The sequence below is a fragment of the Canis lupus genome, chromosome 16, assembly GCF_048164855.1.
Source record: "Canis lupus baileyi chromosome 16, mCanLup2.hap1, whole genome shotgun sequence".
NCBI lineage: Eukaryota > Metazoa > Chordata > Mammalia > Carnivora > Canidae > Canis > Canis lupus.
In genome coordinates this window covers 57,731,683-57,747,896 of record NC_132853.1, presented here as the reverse complement: position 1 = coordinate 57,747,896, position 16,214 = coordinate 57,731,683, and the positions used below count along the sequence as shown (strand labels likewise).

General features: G+C 56.6%; 1 long non-coding RNA gene across 1 annotated transcript; it reads left to right on the top strand.

Annotated features, from left to right (window-relative positions):
- Positions 1–5,017: 5,017 nt before the first annotated feature.
- LOC140607225 (uncharacterized) lies at positions 5,018–15,174 on the top strand. Its single transcript, XR_012009344.1, has 3 exons — positions 5,018–5,547; positions 7,689–7,891; positions 8,529–15,174. It is a non-coding gene; the product is annotated as an uncharacterized lncRNA (long non-coding RNA).
- The last annotated feature ends 1,040 nt before the right edge of the window (positions 15,175–16,214 follow it).

Genomic DNA, 16,214 nt, shown 5'->3' with positions numbered 1-16,214 from the left:
CATCCACCACCCCATCCATCCACCACTCCATCCATCCATCCATCCATCCATCCATCCATCCATCCATCCACCACCCCATGCATCAGTCCATCTACCCACCCATCCATCCACCCATCCACCACCCCATGCATTACTCCATCCATCCATCCACCCACCCACCCACCCACCCACGCATCCATCACTCCATTCAGCTGTCCATTCACCCATCCATCCAACCACCACCCCGTGCATCCACCCACCCACCCATTCATCCATCCATCCATCCATCCATCCATCCATACATACATACATACATCCATCCATCCATCCATCCATCCATCCACCACCCCATGCATCACTCCATCCAGTCAGCCATCCACCCACTCACCCACTCATCCATCCACCACCCCATCCATTCATCCATCCATCCATCCATCCATCCATCCATCCATCCATCCGTCCATCTATCACTCCATTCATCTTTCTATCCACCCACCCACATTTACTGGACATTGGATACGTGTCAGGGCTGTGCTGGGTTGCAGGATGATAATGATGGTGGACAGTGGTCCCTGCCTTCACAGAGACTGCATTCTTGCCGCCACAGCTGTGATGCAGTGGCAGCAAAGAAGGCTGTGCTGGGTTATGAAGTTTATGCAGTTTTTGGCCAGACAGAAGGAGGGGAAGCTATTTCTAGAGGAGGGAATAGTATGGGAGAGAGGCAGGGGCCCCTCCCAAGCCCAGTGCTGACTCCGTGAAAATGTAGAGGGGCATCCTTCCCATTTCTCTGGGCACAGCACTGAGGGAGCCAGGGGAGAGTGTTCCCCTCTGGTGCAGAATGTGTCCCCGCAGGCAGTGAGCTGAGTTGGGAATGGAGTGTGGCAGAGGTCAGCAATGCATGGACGTTGGGAAGCTAAGCTCCCTCAGAGTGGGTTATAAATCCATGATTTGTATCATATCATGATTACTGCTGCTAGAAGTACCCCCTTTTACCTTGAACTGAAGTTTTCTACCCCTTCCAGCCAAATGGCCAAGGCAATTACTCATACAACCCTTTGGAATAAAAACACACCACAAATGAACAAACCGGTGCTGAGAAAGGTTTAACAACTAGTTCAGAACCACACAGGCCTCTCTGTTCACAGCTCTGCTCCCACAGTGGTGCCGCTTGCTTGTGCACTAGGACAGAACCCTCTGCCCCCCAGCCCTTCTCACGGTCTGCCCAGGCATCGGCGCACAAACACGCGCGGACTTTGGAAACCCATGACCCTCCTTTAAAACCAGACACTACACAGCTTTTATCTTGCTTTCATTTTTTGCTGACGGGTTCCCTTTGCATGTAATTATTGTGCCAAGCTGGTGTTAATGATGCGTCCACTCCACTTACTCTGATCATCTGTATTATTGGGCAAGCGTAGGCTCCTTCTTGTTGTTGTTTTGCTTCTCAGAAGGTCCCTCCATCATCAGCAAATCCATGCTCTCTGCTCATTATTCGTGGTGTCAGAAAGCCCCTTGTGCTTCCTGAATGGCCTGGGCAGATCCCACGGCCAAGCCCAGGCGACAGTGGCTGTTTGCATGTCACTAGAAGGAGAAGGAGGGAACGCAGGCTGATTGTTTTTACTAGTTGTCCAACCTCAGCCTCTCTTCTGTGCCCTCCTCAGACCCATGGAAGATGGCACCCTGTCTCCCCAAGGCTCACCAAGAGAGGAAACAATGAGCCAGAGCAGAAAGCCTGTAGATTTTTTGAAAAACGTAGAAAACAGGTCTTCTGGTTGGCCGTTCCCTGGATGTGAGCTGTGGGGGGCGTGGAGACAGGTGGCTTTCAGAAATCTCTATGCACTGGATGTCCCTGGATTATAATTTTATTCCGAGGTCTCCTGTTATCTTATTTTGTGACCTCGAATCTTTCTCTGAGGCTCAGCTTGCTCATCTATTTAATGGGGGGGGGGGATTCGATTAGATCAGGGGTTGTACAAACTTTTTCTGTAAAGAGGCTGGTAAGAAATATTTCAGGTTTTGGCAGCCAGAAAGTCTCTGTGGCAACTTCTCTCCTCCGCTGCATGGCATCATGGAAGCAGCCATAGGCAATCTGTGCATGAACAGGTGTGACGTGTTCCAATAAAACTTTATTTATAAAAGCATATGGTGGGCAAGCTCGTTGTGGTTGCTTATTTGCAGCAGAACACTTTTATCAATTAAATCTTGCTTGGAACTCCATACATACAAGAGATAGACCCCTAGGGCCTCTGATTGCACTGGAGACTGGCACCCTCCCTCGATGCCTCCAGCACACCCAGCTCCCAACCCACCTGCCACCCACCCTGAGCTCCTGGAGCACAGCTTGAGAACCCTGGGCCCCGATGACCTGGGAACCTCTCCCACAGCATATGATTCATTCCTTCACTCGCCCATTTGGCTGCATCGTGCCAGATACCCAGGCTGCCCTGGGGCAGCAGGCGCTGACAGGCTGGTGGATTTTCCATATATTTTGATTTTTTGAAACCACATGTTTATTACTCAACAACTTCTGTTTTAAATAAATAAAAATGGATATCTTAGTCTGTTTGGGCTGCTGTAATGAGTTACCACAGACAGGGTGGCTGTAAACTATAGAAATTTGTTTCTCATGGTTCTGGAGGCTGGAACCCCAAGATTAGGGTGTTTTGGGGCTGGGTGTCTGGTGAGAGATCCCTTTCCGGCTCACAGATGTCCCTTATCTGCCTTCTGGCCGTGTCTTCACAGGGAGGAAGGGGCAAGGGAGCCCTCTGGGTCTCTTCTATAAGAGCGTGAACCCCATTTATGAAGACTCCACCCTCATGACCTCTCACGTCCCAGAGGCCTCGCCTCCTGACACCACCCACCGGGAGGCTTAGGTACCCACATCTGATCTGGAGGACAGGACACTCAGCGCACGGTGACAGATAACTCATTACAGTAGTATGAACAGTATATGACCTCCAGTTTGCTGCTAGTAGCGGGTACCCAGGACTGGCTACCTCGCAGGCCTGGTGCAAAGTGAAAATGCAGTGTGTCTTGCTCCAAAATGAGGAGCTGGCCTGGCATCTGTGCATAAAGATGCTCCCCAAAGTGCTAAAGGGAGAGCTAGGAGGGGGGTCTCAGTCTTCTTCTTCATGCTCTTCTGTGAGCACAAAACTTTCTATCACTGAGAGTGTCACCCTCATCACAGAGGAAGTGGACAATGGATGCTTTAGACGGGTCGGGGCCCGCAGCACACCCCTCTGCAGCCGGGTAGGGGGCTGCTCGCAGGGGCAGGGGTGTCACGGCCTGGAAGAGGGCAGAGTGAGGGCCACTTTACCTCTGGGTTTGCCCACGGAGATGTGCCTTCAGTGCAGGCAGGACTCCTGACCTCCCCAGGGCATTACCGGGCCCCCTTCCTGCCTCTGGAAGCACAGACCCCTCACCCGCACATTGACGGCATAGTTTTAAAGAGAAATTGTGTCTCGATGAGGATGCACTCCTCACATCCCAAGGTCTGGGTCCCTAGGAGGAAGGTACCACGAGCTCCCTCAAGAAATGTCCCTGGACTATAACACCGTTGTCGCTGCCCCCCTGCCTGGGGCCCCTGTCCTTCTGTGTTGAAGCCTCCTCCCATCCCCGCTTCTGCAGAGGGAGCGCCCCCTCCCCTGAGGGCCCTGGCGACCCTTCTGTCCTGGTGTCCCCCCTCTCAGCCTCTCACCAAGCCAGCACGCTTCAAATTGCCCTTGACCTGACGCCGTCACTTCACTGTCCACCCTTCTCGTGCGGTCTGGAGCACGTCCTCCTCCTGTACCACCTGTACCTTGAGTTGTGAGGTTCCTGACTTGTCCATCAATTGAGCCATATGATGGGTGGTTCCACGAGGGTGTCAGGATGGTACATAGGGATGTCAGCCGAGGGAGGGGCAGCGACCTGGCCACACGGAATAATAGAACATCATACCCGAGGGTGCAAGGCCAGCCCACCCAGATCCCCTCCTTGATTCTTAATGCAAATAAAATTCACATAACACAAAGTCATCCGTTTTGAAGTGCACGCGCGGCGGCACTTAGCGCATGCACACCGTGCTGCAACACGACCTCTACCTAGTTCCCAAGCATTTCCATCACCCCAAAGGGAGACCCCATCCCCATTAGCAGTGACTCTCCATCCCCTCACCCCCCCCAACCCTGCAAACACTCGTCAGCTTTCTGTCCCTATGGATTTGCCTGTTCTGGACACTTCATATAAACGGAATCACACGGTGTGTGGATTTCCGTGTCTGGCTTCTTTCACTGAGCACCGTACACCCCCTTTGCCTTACAGATGGAAGGGTTGCGACCCAGCCAGGTGGAGTGGGTTCCCGCGGCTCGCACAGCTTGTCGTAGGGAAGGAACAGATCCTCCCACGAACGAGAGAAAATGGAGCCAGGATTAGCTGCCGCGAGGTGGAAATGGAATGGACTTGATGATGCATCATCTAGAACTTGAAAGCAAGATCCATACTGGATGAAGCCCATGCATTGACTGAATATCAGATATTTCACTCAGGGAGCATTTTGGGGGTGTCTGCTGAATGCACCGTGACCCCACCGCTTGGCCAGATTTCTCCTTTCTTGGACTTTCCAGTTTGCAGCACGACAAAGCCCGGGTAGGGTTCCAGTTGGGCCTTCCTTCTCCGCGCACCTCACTTCCCCGGCCACTTCAGTGGCTGCGCCCACAGCCTGCTTTAAGGGACACTGCAAGGCTTAAACGTGGCCGTGCATGGCAAGTGCGAGTGCAGGAAGCATGCGACACATGTCACTATCAGTATCTTTGTGTCATCATGTTGTCATTGCTTAAGAAGGATGCGACTCCCTTCGGATGCCCCGACCCCCTCGGCGAGCGCGGCCACAGGTGCAAGCCCTGCACCTGCTCTGAGGTCGGCCGGTAAAGGGGAGGGGCCGCCCCTCCGCTTTGGACAGAGAAGCCCAGGGGTCCTTCAGCTTGTGGAGGGTGCAGCGGGGGAAGGTGGGTAATGGTGGCGGCCTCCAGCAGTGGCATTTGTCATCGTGTCCAAGAAGGGGCAGAGGAAAGCCATGCTGGGCTCATTTGTGTCCCTGTCCCCTCGTCCAGCCTGTCAACCATCCCCAATGTCCTGCCTCCCACCACCCTTGCTTCTGACAGAAAAGATGGGAACACCCGCCTTCCCCCGAAGGGACATTTCTCCGACACTCAAGGACCATATATACGGGACAATTACTGCTCAAACACTGCACACGTCTGCATGCGGGTGTAAATCATACAGCGGCCATAAAAGCAGCCCTAACCAGATCGCACCGGCTCCGCAGGAGCTCCCACGGGCCGGGCTGCTTTATCTCGCTGGCACATGGAGAGGGGAGCCGGCCGCCCGCTTGGAGGACCCAGAACAGCCTAATATTATTTATTTTTAATCAACCATTTCGGCATGCTCCCTCTAGTCAAAGGCAAAGCCGGAGCGTGACGCAGGCACGTGATTTATATTCAGCTTTTATTCAGCCAGAGGAGTCTAGGGGGACGCAGCATCTCGTTCGTAGAGACACTCTGGTGGCTGCACCGCACTGCTCAGAGCCAGGTGTGAGCTTTGCACAAACGATATGAGGGCAGGGCAGGGTGGGCAGGGTGAGCGGGGTGGGCAGGGTGGGCGGGCAGACGGGGCAGGGTGGGCAGGGTGGGCAAGGCAGGGTGGGGAGGGTGGGCAGGGCAGGGTGAGCAGGGCAGGCAGGCAGGGGTACAGGGTGGGCAGGGCAGGGTGAGCATGGTGGGCAGGGTGGGCAAGCAGGGCAAGGTGGGCAGGGCAGGTGGGCAGGGTGAGCAGGGTGAGCAGAGCAGGCTGCCGGGTGGGCAGGGTGAGCAGGGCGGGCAGCTCTCCTCAGTCAGGACCAGCTGCCCCCTGCCTGCGGACGGACTGTCGGCGCCACCAGCCTGGATGCTGGACAAACCCCAGCCCCCAGGAGGAGCCGGGAGCCCTCTGCATGACCACCGGCCCACCTGCCCCACCGGGACGCCCAGCTCCTGGGTCTCCGGGCAGGTGCCTGCCCCTGGTGCCCCCTGGGCCTGGCAGCTCTGTTGCTCCTCCCACAGGGCAGTCCTCCACAGAGGCCGGGGGTCCCCTTCCCGGGGTGGGCTGCGGGGGTCGGGGACCTGCCGTGCATCCCCAGATCCAGCTGCCAGCGGGGCCAGGGGCACCCCTGCCTCCCCTGCTCACTGCCGTCCACCACTCTGTGGTCAGCCTTCCGCTGGGGACTCTGGAAGGCCACTCACGCTCCTTGGCTAACCTTCTCCTCATTTTCTGGGAGGCCTAAGCGGGTGATTTCTGAGCCAGAGGCGTGAGGCTGGTTCGGGGCCTGGTGGGTGGGGATGGTTTGCAGTTTTGACACTGCAGACTGCGGCAGCCAGAAGGTCCTGCAGCCAGTGTCCCCGTCTGCGTCTCCTCCCGCCCCCATCTGCGTGGGGATACAGGAGCAGGTGCAGCGGGGAGGGGGAGGCAGGAAAATTGGAATTTACTCTGGTCACGTGGGAATGGAGGGAAAGTAGCTCATCTGAGCTCAGATAGGGAGAGACCCGTCCTTTCCATCCCTCTGCTCAGTAAAGTGAGTTCCCATCATGGGACAAGTGACAAGCCCCAGTATTCATTAGGGCCTCCCGAAAGCTGCAGACTCATGGGGGGGGTCACCTCCACCCCCCTCCTTGGAGTTATTTACATAATAACCTGACCTTCAGGTTACCTCTCATTAACAAACACATGTGAAACACAGAAGCAGCTGGCGACATCTCATAAATATAGATTGTTAACCCTGGTGTAGACGGCTTACTCTCACTCACTCGAAAGAGAGGGGCCCCCTGCTTTGCATAGCCATCAGGCGCTGACATGCAGGGCCTGGCAGAGGATGGTGGCAGCCTTGGGACCGTGCACTCACCCGAGAGGATGTGCCTCTTCCTCTGAGCACAGAGTTCAACCTTCAATTAATTCTTTTGCCTGGGTTCTGGGCTTTCCCCTCCCTGCTCCCTCCGGGCGCCGGGAGGTCTGGGAGCCAGGGATGGGGCATTTCAGGCCAATTTGTTAAGTGCTTGCTGGCAGGATCACCCTCCCTCCCGGGCCCTGGGGCTCCCAGAGACAACCAGGGCTGCGCACACACTCAGGTCTGGAACTTACACACTACGGCTCTTCAAGAAATGTGTGGCAGAGGCTGTGCTGGCCCATCCCGTCTTCCCACTTTTGGAGGTGTCCCTTTGTTCTCCCTGGGGTCCTCGTGGAGAGGTGCAGGGAGGGTTCTGGGAGTCCTGCTGTTTCTGAGCCACTGAGGTCCCTGAGTGGGACACGCAATCTCTGTTTGCCCATCTGCCTGGCAGGTGGTGTCCCAGGAAGCAGGGAGGCCACCGAGGGGATGAGGCCTGACAGGGTCCAGGCTGGGCCAGGGGAGATTCTGGGGCACAGCTAAGGAGGGGCTGCCACCAGAGAGGGGAACTCTTGGCCCTCTCTCCCCCATTCCAATCTCATAACTCCCCTCCTTGCAAAGGGCGATTCCATCCCCAGCCCCCTGGGCAGCCTGCCGTGTGTTCGAGGCTGATGGGGGCAGAACAGGGTGACACCAAGGTCCTGCTGGAAAGGCCCTCGGGGGCTGGAAGGGGCCTCCAGGGTGGTCCTGAGCCCTTGGCACCCAAATCCCTGACTTGCCAGCACCTGCTCACTTCCTGGCTGGTGTTTCTCATCAGATGACCATGCTGGGAGTGGCCGCACCGCCCATACTCAGGCTGACGTCAAGGCCAGAAGACCAGTTTCCTCATCTGCAGTAAGGATGACCAGCAGGAGACAGCATCGCTCGTGTGGCAAATCCGGGTGCTGTCCCTGTAGGCCAGCTCTGTGGACGCTGGCCAGAACGGCTAACGGGAATCAAGCACTGCCACAATCCACGTGTGTGAGTCACCTATTGCTGGGTAACAAATGACCTCAAAACTTAGCGACTTGGGGACACCTGGGTGGCTCAGCGGTTTAGCGCCTGCCTTCAGCTCAGGGCGTGATCCTGGAGTCCCAAGATCGAGTCCCACATCGGGCTCCTTGCAGGGAGCCTGCTTCTCCCTCTGCCTGTGTCTCTGCATCTCTCTCTGTGTCTCTCATGAATAAATTAAAAAAAAAAGAAGTGAGTCCCTAAGTTCAGACACATTCAAGAGAGAGAAGTTTCTCTTCTCTCTCTTCTTTTCCAAGATTTACTTATTTCAGAGAGAGAAAGAGAGTGTTTGCACCACTGTTGGGGAGGAGCAGAGAGAGAATCTCAAGCAGGCCCCCTCCCCTACTGAGCGTGGAGCCTGACGCAGGGCTGGACCGTGAGACCCCATGACCCATGGGGTGGGATCACTACCTGAGCTGAAACCAAGAGTCAGATGCGCAACCAGCAGAGCCTCCCAGGTGCCCAGAGTGGTTGCTCTTCTCGAAGGGAGGAGTATCAAAGCCTCAGTGGACATGGTTTCAAACACCATGCCAGGCACAATGTTGGGTTCTTAACGTGTGTTATCTCATTTGATTCTACAGCAATGATTATTACTGCCGTTTTACAGACAAGGAGGCCAGAGGGGTTGCATGATGCGCCCATGTTCTCACAGCTGATTAACTGCACAGCCAGGATTCGGAATCAGGTCTTGTAGAGCAAGGTTGCCGGAGAGAACTTTCTACAATGAAGGAATTGTTCTATGTCCAGGCAGCCCAACATGGTAGCCGCTAGCCACGTGTGACTACCGAAGACTTGAAAGGTAGCGAGGGCCAGTGTCCTCCAGCAAAGATCACCAGGAATGCACCTGCCATTGAACAAACCGGGTTTCTTACTTGGCGTAAGGAAAGAGAGCAACACAGCCTAAGGGATCATGGGTGTCTCGGCAGGAGGGAGTTGGGAAGAATCTAGACTACGGTCTTTGGTTGGGTGACCGGGAAGGGGGGTGGGGTGGGGAAGATCTATGGAACCATGTCATCCTCATAGTGACTTGCTGGAAACATTCTTCCCATTTTACAAATGAGCACGTTGAGGCTCAGAACGGTTGCATGATTTGCCTTGAGCCACATGGCTGATGAGCTAGACGCGGCTTGGTGTCTGACCTGAAAACCCGATCCTCCCCAGCATGCCCAGACCCCGTTCAAGGCCGGAGAAGAGAAGAAACGTGCCCTCGAGTTGCTTACAGCTCAGGGAATGCTCTCCGGGCGGAGGACATTGCAGCCCGGTGCCACTCAGAGGCAGGTACAGGTGTGGCCACCCCCACCAACCCGCCCTGCGGAAGAGGTCTGCGGCATCCTTCAGCTCTGCACGCTGGTTTGGGGCTCTGGACGCAATGTTCCCAAATCTTGAATCCTAATGATGTTTCTGCACCGTGGGCTGAAATTAACTGCGCCTGCCACCACCGATGCCCACACGACAGCTCTCCACGCCATCAAGGGGACGTGTTATTTGACATTAATCCCCTTGAAGCCTTTTTAGCTATTCACTTGGTATTTCCAAACCAATTACAGGCTCAGAGTTTGCAAAAAGGGTTGACACTTTGGTTTTCCGGCGGGGACCCCCTCAGCACCAATCTGAGGATGTGGTAATTTAGCAAAGAGAGAAAGCATATAATTTTTTAGCTCAGGGGAGGCTGCAGGCAATTGCAAATATCCCTTGAGCAGAGTCAGATTCTCTGGTTAAAAGAAGCGACGTGTTCCCTGCCGTAATTGGACTTTAGAACCCCTTTAATTTGAAGGGGGGCAGGGACAAGGCAGAGGAGGTTAGAGACGTCATCATGCAGCTGGGCTGTGCCTTCCTGGGAGCGGGGCCAGAACCTCCATGTAACCAGAAGGAGCCAGGGAAGGCCTCTCACCTGGGCTGGCACCCAGCTGCCAGCTGTGTCCAGGGAGTGGCTAGTGACTCGCCGCTCTAGGACAATTCACTGGTCAGCGTGACCAGAGAGGGCAGGGAGCCAGACTGTCCTGCCTTCCCAGTGGGCTGGCTGTCCCTGGTCCAGTTTCTGGGCATGTCCTGATCTCCTCTGCTGGGCTCTCCCAGGCAGCCCGGGGTCGACGAGCCCAAACTGGACCTCAAGGGCCTCATCCTCTGCCAGGTTCCCAGGTGGGGTGTCCAGCAGTTGTCAGAGGTGCCCCATCACACTCCCTACTCACTGCTCCCAAACCCAGACCCAGACACCTTGTCTTCAGGGGGAAACGGACACTGGACCAAAGGCTGCGGTTGAGGGAAGAGACAGGTGTCTCTCCGTGTCTAGCTCACCCCCGTGGGGGCCTCTGCAGATACAGCCCCCCACTCGTGCCAGTTTGGGTAAACAGAGAAGCCTGCTCACCCAGGAGCAGTTAAGTTCCAGTTCTGTTACCTAGAAAAGCAGCCTTCCCCTCCGACCTTCCTGGTTCCCGCTCACCTCCTTCTCCCACAGGGAAGTGCCTGGCAGGTGGACCAGGTCCTGCGGCGGGCGAGGGGAGGTGGTGTGCTGGTAAACTGGCTCTCCAGCAAACAAAAGCCCCGAAGGTGGTGTTTGGGTTTCCCTGGTGTAAAAGCTCCCACCAGGACCCATTTCAGGCTGTCAGTGTGATGTCACTAAGCAGGGAATTGGCTCTTGCAGACTCCAGAGCCCCTTGGAGCCGAGCAGGGATGGACGGCTCTGAACCCTGCTCCAGAAGACCCCTCACCTTCTCCAGATGCCCCTTGCCTCATGCACACCCTGGGGGGCCCCGGAGGAAGCAGTCAGGGAGGCCTGAGTTGGGGTGGGGGGGTTGCTGAGGGCGCAGGTGAGCCTGGGCCGGCATGGCCCTCCACCCTGCACGGAAGCCCTGTACAAAGGGAGGGCGAGGTCCCTAGAAGCATCCCCAAAATGAAAGTGGGGGGGGGGTGGAGCTGTCCTACCTGAGGATCAGCAGAGCCTAATGAGAAGGCAGATTTCAAAGCAGGAGAGGATTTGAAGCTAATCCTTAGCCAGGCAATTAGCCAGAAAGCCACTCTTATGGGGGATCTGGTTTCTTTGCTTATTCTGGAATCCCCTGGCTTTAGGGAACCTCAAAGCACAGGAGGCAAAGGGAAATGAAAATAAATCCTGTCTCTTTCAATAAAGCACAAAAGCCTTGCCTTTTCTGGCAGGAGCCGTGCTTGCAGTTTCCCAGATGCCCGACCAGGCCAGCGGAGGCGGAGGGGCTCTGGGCCGGGCAGGCTCCGGGGGCTGCCGCAGACATCACAGCGGGAACAAGGACCCTTGATAAACACCCTTGCCACGCTGAGTGATCCGACCTGGAAAATGCCATCATGTATTTTTAATCTGCTTTCCCCTCGATGAATAATGAAAGACGAAAATCACAAGGTTTGACTGGCATTTATAAGGAGGCTCTGAAGGAGGCTCGACTGGGGGAGAATGAGCTTCAAGGCTCATCATGGTTAGACTCCGGCTCCCGACTCCCATCTACTCCCAACAGGCTCTTTCAGCGCCGGGGGGGGGGGGGGGTGTCCCCCCAGCGCATCCCTCGCCGCCCTGCGCTTCCCCTCTGGGAGGCCAGAGCTCCGGGCCCCTGACCAGCACCAGCGGGGGGAAGATGCAAGCGTAGAGGGAGCTGGACAGCCGGCCGGAGATGGACACCGAGCCGCGGCCGAGCTCTGTGGTGCAGAAACTCCCACCGGGGCCCTAAGCATCCCCACCAGGAAACGGCTGACAGCAGGGTTGGGGAAAGACGGGCAGGGTCAGCTCTCAAAGGTCTAGTCTTGGGGGTGGGGGGCTGGGATGGCCAGCAAGCTCCCCAGGCTGGGAGGTCGAGGGATGGAGGGCCGGCGGGGAGCCGATGAGAAGGACAGTGTCTTCGGAGGGCCAGGGGGAGTGGCTGCATTGTGACCAGGACGCCCTGCATGAGTAATTTCACCTCTGGAAGTTTCCAGGGCCTCGTGTTACTGCTGGAGATCGGAGCTGTTACCCACTGGTTTCACAGGGCCGTTGCGAGGTCAGGATGAGGTCGCACATCTACAGTTACTTTGCAAAACGGCCTGTGACCCTCCAAATGTATTATTATAGTAACAGCTAAAAGGTGAGAAGAATCCTCGGCTTCCTCGGCCACACCGGAACGCAGAAAGGAAACTATACCTACGTGCCCTCCTCAGTAAATATAACAAAGAGCGTTTTGTGCAAAGTGTGCAAGCAAGCCAGGACGGTGGTGTTCACACCAGGCTCCCACGGTTCTGAGGACAAGCTGCTGGCTGCGCCGGGGAGGTCGGGAGAAGGGCAGGCACCGCACAGGCCTTTAAAGACACTTTCTTCCCAAAGCACCTGCTGCACGTCTCACCCCAAGTGAACGCTGGCCGCGAGTGTCCTCCTTCGTTCACCTGACGGGCCTCCCCGGGGCGCTGAGTGTGCACTGGGTGTTGGGACGTGGATCTCCCACCGCACCTGCTGGGGAGACACCGGGTGCCTGGGGAGGTGGCCGTGCACACGTGTAAAGTGCGCTGGATGAAGGGCACCCTGACAGAGGCGTGAGCCAAGAGCTCCGGGAGCGGGAGCGGCCTCCCTGGTGGTCCCAGCAGTGCCACCCCAAGGCCTGGCGCGCAGTCGCCCCTCTGTAAGAGCCGGCTGATGAGGACATGGCCCAAGAGAGGCTCCTGTAGGAAAGGCCTCTGGATTCAGGATCTCAGCCCGGAGTTGGTCCACAGATGGCCAGGGATTGGTGGGTGACCCTGGGGTGATCCCAGACCCCCTGAAGTCACACGTGGGCCTTTCCTGGTGAATGGTCGTGTCGGAGTCTCTCACTGGTCTGTGGTGCCCACAAGGTTAAGACCGGAGGGGAAAGTGAATGGGAACCTGCCAGAGAGGTTTCTACTGGGGACACATGGGTGGGGACCAGCTCGGCTTGCATGTTGGGGAGCAGTGTGGACAGAGCGGGGGGACGGGAGGCCAGGGCAGACGCAAGGGCGCTTGGAGCCAGGCGGGCAGGGAAGGGTGAGTGCTTGAGGGGGAGCAGCAGGGAGAAAGTGTGGCTGGAGGTAGGAGCAGAGGGTGCGAGCCCAGGGATGAGCCTCAGATGGGAAGACAGCCTCACGGCCCCAGGGAGGGGGAGAGCGAGGGGCCCACCAGACTCAGTTTCTCTAGCCAGTCCTTGTTCTGGGCTCAGGCCCGGCTCTTCCTCGAGAGCCCAGGGTCTGTGTCAGAGAATCAAAGCCCCAGAGCATCAAAGTGAAATGAGAACTGTCTGTTGGGACCCCCTGGGAGGGAAATTCACTCTTGGGGGTCCAGCCATGCCCGTTCCCCTCTGCTGGCTCCAGGGTCATGCCTCCAGAACCTCGAGGACATTTCCAGACCCTGCCCCTGTTTTGTGATTCTAGGAATCTGCTTTCTTTGAGTCACCTCCACGTCCCTACCGCACCCACCCCCTGGCCCCGCAAGCTTCCCTGGGGCCTCAAGGTCATGGGTAATGGGGGGAAATGCCCTTTGCTGTGACTGCCCCGGCTGGCCCGCCTTGGGAGAGGCAGCCTTGCAGGCAGAGGTGGATGTGGTGCTTGGGAGCCAGACGTCGTGGGCCCTGCGCCCAGTCCCAGTGACGTGTGACGGACGTACGGGTAGAAGGAGGAGGGGCGGAAGAAGTCTGTGAGCACAGGTCCCATTCACGATGCTCTAAGCCCACGCTGGTGGGGTAGTGGGCACCCCAGGCCGGAGGATTTTCCACCAACCGCAGCCATCTCCCGAAAACGCATGGCTGCTTTCGTGCCTTCTCCAAGGATAAGCCACCCTGGCCACTTTCCTGATGTTTTGGGGGTTAGGCCGCTGGCTACGAATCACCGCCCTCTGGTACCTTCTGGTACCAGAGGTGGCTGCCGCACAAGGAACAACATGCCCCCAACGAAGTTGTCCCAGAACCGTAATCTTTGGTTTCTTGACTATTTCTTGGTATTTTGTCCACCCCCTCCTCCCTCTTCCCCGCCTCTGTCCCAGCTCTCTCCCTGTCCCCCTGCCCCCCCCCCACCTGCTGCTTATAATGTGCTGTGGGTCGTAAACCCAAACTCTCCGTGTTCAAACTGAGGAAGGAGATACCGCGGGGCAGACCGTGAGTAAGGCCCAGTTCTGGCTGATAAGGATGCGACTGGGTGATAAGGATTTTGGCTACTCAGGGACCTTTTCTGCCTTTGTCCTGATTCCAGTGTGCTGCTAGAGATAGGATCTGGAGGCTCCCAGAGGGAAGTGAGAAGAATCATGTTTGATTAGGCCGGAGAAAGTGGGAGCTGGCCAGTTAATGCCTTCGGCTCACTAAGCATGTAGTCCTAGGCGCCTGCTGTGTGCCTGGGGGCTCAGGTGTGTATGGAGAGGGTCCAAAAGAGGACCGTGGGATCCCTTCCGAGCCGTAAAGCATGAGCCTTGCCCAAGGAGAGGCTCACCCCTTGCCCCTGGCTCCTGGGAGGTCACCTCTGAGCTCTGGGAAGCTCCTGTCTGAGCAGCAGGGGGCCTTGGGCTGCATAGTATCTGCTCCACCCTGGAAGGGCTGCACCCCGAGGTCAGCCACATGGGTGGACAGTCCTGACTAGGACACCCGGTAAATAACCCCGGCACTGAGGCTCAGGTGAGCGCCCCTGGTTGGCAATAATGCGCACGTTCTTGCACAGAGTACTGTGAGAACTGAACCCCGTCTACACAGCTCCACTGGGACAAGATGCCCAGTCTCTCTGGATCCAGACCCGGCCCCAGGCACCCCTTCCCTTTGCTGATTTCCATCTGTGTCCTTTTGCTATCATGGACGGTCCTCACGGGGGTGTGAGGCCCTGCTGAGCCCTGTGCCCTTCTAGTGAATCATGGAGCCTGCGTGTGGGTGGTCCTGGGGGCCCCTGAACTCCCACCTGCCCACGTGCAAGATGTATGCTCAGGTATGTGTTCCCTGTCCCCCTAAGTCCTCTCTGTAGAGGCTGCTTTTAGGCCATAGGCTTGACCACTGAAACCAGAGCAAGACACAAGGGCCCAGAGCCACCTCCAGCTGCTGCAAACAGGCTCACTAGGAGACCCACCTCCAAATAGCAATAGCCTCTAACTGACCAATTACAACCAGGCACGATTCCTAAGATTACCCAAAAAGGGGGAAATCCCATGCAATCTCATACTCCCTCATTCCACCCTACGACTATAGCCCCGTTACCACCACCTCATAGCAGACCGTCTCGCCTCTGCTGTCCTGCCCGCTGCTCCCTTGCTGTGTATTCAATAAACTTCTCTCTCTCTCTTTGTTCTGTCTTTTGAGGGGAACTCTTTCACTGCCTGCACTGCTGCCAGCCCCCATTCCATCTCTATGCACCACACCTTCCCCATTGGTAAATAAAGGGAGTTTTTCAGAAGACACCCCAGATCCTCGTAGCACAAAGGTGACATGGTTCTAACAGTATTTGCATTGTTTTGGGGGAAACAAATTCATGACTGGCAGAAACGACTGCTGTCCCCCTCTGCTACCCTGTCAGGGATGAAGCAAGGCTCTGGAATGAGCAGAACACCAGAGCTAGATTCCCGGCCAGCGTCTCCAGGCTGGGGCTGGACCCTCAGTGAAGCACGAGCCTGGATTGGAAGCAAAGAATGTCTTGGAGTCTCAGGCTCAAGAGTCCGAGAGAAAGCAGGCGGTGTGATGTGGGGGTGAGCAGCAGAGAAGAGACAGGGGAAGAAGAGGGTGAGGGAAGGGAGCTTGGAGCCCTCTGGGGACACAGCACTTCGCAGGTGCATGGGGCCCTGCATCTGAGTAGCACAGAGTCACGGACTTAAAAGGATCGGCACGCAACGGAATACTTTTAACACACTCAGCAGAGCCCGATTCAGCCTGGGACGGTTTGCACGGCTTTTTGAAATCAGGCTGGACTCTGAATGCAGGCCGCTGAAGGTCCTGCTCAAATCTCGGCTGCTCAGGGATCCCTGGGTGGCGCAGCGGTTTGGCGCCTGCCTTTGGCCCAGGGCGCGATCCTGGAGACCCGGGATCGAATCCCACGTCAGGCTCCCGGTGCATGGAGCCTGCTTCTCCCTCTGCCTGTGTCTCTGCCTCTCTCTCTCTCTCTGTGACTATCATAAATAAATTAAAAAAAAAAAAAAATCTCGGCTGCTCGGGCCTGGGGATCTCCAGTCCGTGAGAGCAGACACTTTCCCTCTCAAGAATGGAGCTCGCTCCGTAACATTAGATTTTCCAGGTACTTTGCCCGCAATCTGGGTGAGCTCTCACCTGGAGCACAGCCACGCTGCGTTTGAACCTCAACATGGGTCCCAGAGGAGACAAACACACTGCCAGTC